Source organism: Aplidium turbinatum, chromosome 15, assembly GCF_918807975.1.
Source record: "Aplidium turbinatum chromosome 15, kaAplTurb1.1, whole genome shotgun sequence".
Classification (NCBI taxonomy): Eukaryota; Metazoa; Chordata; class Ascidiacea; order Aplousobranchia; family Polyclinidae; genus Aplidium; species Aplidium turbinatum.
In genome coordinates, this window is record NC_137486.1 from 12,274,944 (window position 1) to 12,279,611 (window position 4,668).

Here is a 4,668-nt window from a genome sequence, read left to right on the forward strand (position 1 = left end):
AAAGTATTTATAGAATCAATCTACGCTTCTACTTTCTAACACCAAACGGTACGTAATCCTTAGGAAAATACTGCTGTTAAATTTTTAGCTTAAATTTAACCTATGGTTTTTAGGTTTATTTGTGGTATATTCAACGCGGAGTTCACAAATGTGAAGATGGAAAAGATTTCTGAGATGGAATGGAAGATTTCTAAGATGGAATGGAAGAAAATCTCAAGATGGAAGATGGAAAAAACGTCTTCCATTCCATTTCATCCCATACCCTGACCAATGACCATACCTCAGAATCCCGATTGCCGTCTCACAGTCCGCCCAGGTAGCTCAGTGGTTACACGCCCGGCTCAAGATCACGCGGCGCAAGTTCGACTTTCGGGATGTGCGCTTGAGCAACGCATTTTCAGGACTGCTCTCCATTCAGCGGCACCTAGTGAATAGAATAATTCCCCAGCAACAACACTTCAACTATCGGAAAACTTCACTCTGCCAATCTCGGTAACCGGCCCAACCGGCCCTGTGTCAAGAGCTTTCACGAGTATGCGAAACTACCAGGAATAACTAATCAAAGCTTTGTCATTCCGAGGATAAAGATTCAAAACCAACCAACCACAGTCGGATTCGCTATATGTCCTTCAGACTGCTCAGATACCCTAATTTAAGTTTAGGCTACAAACCATCAAATTTGCTTCATTTTGTTTTTATAATTTAAGGCAGGACAATAAGGTCATAAAATGACTAACTCCCGTCAAATAGGAATCGGAAAGTAAGCTTAATTTATCCATTTTCTTCTACCTAAATCCCGCCCCAATTTCTAACTGTTAATAGACTGTATAAGAGACAAAATTGCCAAATTTCTATCTTTTTGCATGAAAATTTCAATTGGGCGCGTTATTTTGGTCCAAATAATTTATTTAAGTTTGGCTTTACGCAAAGGAAATTTGATTTAGATGAGAAATATTGTTATGTGCCGTAAGTTTGATTGTCAAGCTAATTCCTTGGTATAGCCCAGTGCTTCCCAACTGGTGGGTCGCGACCCATTGGTGGGTGGCGAAGCTATTTCAGGTGGGTCGCGAAGCATTTCTAAACGTTACTGAATGTTAAAATTTTCTAAAAAATATCGACTTTACTATGGATCTCACAAGCCGCAGTTTGGTCTTGAACAGTAGGCTACTGCGCCTTCGCCATCGCTACTCTTATCTTCAGTTCATTTGTTGAATTTCCATTTTTATGAATTGTGCACCCTGTTTTCTACTAGATCGAGAAATTATCGCACTATCTTTACATAACAATTATGCAACAATGTAACAAATATGTAACAATTAGATGTGTTGTATCGCATTAACTATTTCAGTAGTACGCTAGTAGTAAAGATGCCATAATAAAGATGTCATGCGTCATTGCTGGTCGCACAATAAAACTCGAATTAAAAGTGGGCGCAATAAAGATGTCATATCTCATTGTGGGCCGCAAACTGAAAAAGTTTGGGAAGCACTGATAGCCTACCGTTACATTCAAAGTGATGTCTTTTCTTCCGTGGAAATTGGTGTGAAAATGATATGAAAACCTAATAAACGTCTGGTGCTATCACTGCTACATTACAATTTATCTATGCACCGGATTATGGTGGATTTTTGTGAGCAGTGACATGCAATGAATTATTCCATGGTTAAGCCAGAGCTTACGAAAAAGAGTACACTTTTCCTTCCGAAGTTACTCCTCCAACTGATTTAGGAAAACTCAATATATAAAAATCAAGTCTCCATAAAAGTGGAAAATTAAAACCAAGTGCAGAGTGTAGAAATCCAAAAGTTGTTGAATCTATAATATATTTGGAATATTTTATCCTAAATTACTCCCAAACAAATATTGACATATTTTTGATATTAAAATATACCACACTGAAAAAGTGTTGACCGGTAAAGGTAAAGGTGAGTCCCATACTTGATTCAAGCCTCGGGGAACGAGAAGATAAGGTTCTCATTAGACTAAGCCTTCGGCACTAACGAGAGTAGGGTGGCCAATTCCTTTCTCTTAGCCGCCTTTCCTTCAGCAACTACGCCCACCCAATTTATTACACCCTGGGTAGAGGTGAGCGGTGTTTTTCAACAACTAGCTTAAGCCGGGAGGAACCAGGATTGCATGATTGGAAAGCGAGCTCCTTATCCGCTGCGCCATCCCACCGCCCATTGTTGACCGGTAAAAAGCAAAATTGTAGAAATTATGTCAAAAAATGTGAAATTCAAGATTTTACATTTTGGAACATTCCAAAAAAAATACCAACCTAAATAGTTGCGTTGAGTAACAGGACTGATTTAAATAGTAAAGGATCACTTTTCACTTATAACAAATTTAAGTTCATATTTTTTTTTAAATCTTGTAACCAATGTCCAAGTAATAGCATTTCCATATTTTATATTAGAATAAATCAAAGATATTCCGTCCATCGTCATTGTCATCATCACTTGATACGTAAAGTTCGAGTATGGGAACGTTCAAATATTACGTAACGCCTTCGAGGGGGAGGGGGGGTTTATGCAAAGCGTTACGTTAGCGTCACATCGGGGGGGGGGAGGGGGTTCAAGCAAAACGTTACGTAACGCTTTCGAGTACGGAATGGTAGTTTTTTGTGCTGAATTCGTAGTGAAAAAGCGTTACATGGGGGAGGGGGGATTGAAAAAAGCGTTACGTTGGCGTTACATGGGGGAGGGGGGGGTCAAAAATTCGGGAAAAAAGCGTTACGTAATATTTGAACGTTCCCTATCTAAAATCAATAACATTGACCTGAAGATATGAAATATCTGATCTGACTGCATGTCACCTGACATATACAGTAGTTAAAGTCACTCTATACGGCCAACATGATGGTCACATGACTTGCTTCTGTTGTAGTGAATTATGACGTTTTATACTTAGATTCATCTTTATTGACTAAAAGCTTGATTGTCCAAGAAATACATCGTTGGAAAACGTTGAACTGAAGAACCGCTTACCTCTTTATTTTCACATCCTTCACCATGACAACCACAGCATGCTGTTACAAAAACTTAGGTCATGCTTCTTACATGAACATCTCTTTGTACCACAATGATTCTTCGTTGATTGGCATTTGCATCTTATAACCTGCAGGACACACTCTGGAGCAACTTCATTGTCCGTCATTATTGGAGAATAGTTGTTGTCTTCAAGTTTCCAGCCCCACTTCTCTTCCTTTGACTCTATTTCCCTATTGCTTTTCCGTATGGTTACTTGATGATGTGCACGAAGAGCATGGTAGGCTAATAAGCTACTCTGCTTGTTGGTGGTATTTTTTCTGGTTCCAACACACCTTTGGTTGCCATCTCTATATACTTTCTATGTCTAAAGTAAAATTAATATTGAAAGGTACCGGTATATGAAATAATAACTCATTACAGAGATGTTTAAAAGACTAGGGAAATTATCTTGCATTGCCTCTCTTCTGCGTTAATTTAGTTAAAGTGTTACATTCTTATGCACAAATGCAATGTTTTTAAGATTCGTGCTAAAATGCTGATTTGTTAGTAATGTTGTTTGTTAATTTTCGGTACTACGGTAATATAGAGTGATCTTCAGTGAGAAATATGTATACAGTTCAGTAACTGACTTAGCCAATACTTTTAAAACTAACCTGAGTTTCGTTAAGGTGTCAAATTTTTTTCCACCATACTGTACTCTGTACATTGCTACAATCTTTCAGTTCGTCAGATTTTTTCACAAGGTTGAGAAAGCTTGCTTTTCCTTTTCCAAATGGAACCGAAACAGTATCACAGCCGGACCACGCATGAATAAATAGAAGATGCTCTGATTGTCTCCAGTGGTGGTGAAACAGTTTTCATGCTCCAGCTTCCATCCCTTCTGAGCCCTTTCTTGGAAAAACACAACATCTTGAAAATCTTCCCTCCAATGATAGAGTAACATAACAATGATGTGTGTGTCGTCGGCTACAACAATAGGATTTCGTCTGTTTGCAGAAAAATTGATCGCTGTTTCCACAATTTCAGTGTCAGCATCACCATCACAGTTAGTTACTTGCTGTCCATCTTTTAAATCAGATCAATAAATTGAGCTTTGTTGTGTTCATTCGAAAGAAAACGATCCTGTGTAGCTGGTACAGAATTGATAGACGCCACTTAATGATGAAACATGCGTTTTCGTTAGAAATTTGAATCTTAACTTATGACAGTTCAATGAATCATAACATTAAAAGTGGGCGCTTCTTTTGTGAAAGTAATTCAGCATAAAATTATCTTTCTAATGAGGTAGGATAAAACATCAATTTTAGGCCATTTCGAATTTTTGGCCTATGGGAGCTGCTGCTATTATGGAAAAATGGCCAAAACTCACTATTCCCAAAGAGGAATCATCGGTTGACTGTCTCGTATCATTGCTATAAGACTTGTTACTCAATGCAACAAACAGTGTACCACTGTACCAGCCTCACTTTTTAATCATAGATCGATTTCGCTATAGCGAAATCTGATTAAAAAATGAGGCTGGTACGCAGGTACACTGTTTGTTGCATTGAGTAACAAGTCTTATAATAATATAGTTTCGGGAGAGAGTTTGCTTTTTTATACCAAAGACAGGCAAGACACAACAATAACACAGGGTTGAGCATTACAAAGTATTTTTGACCATAGTTCTTATGTGAAA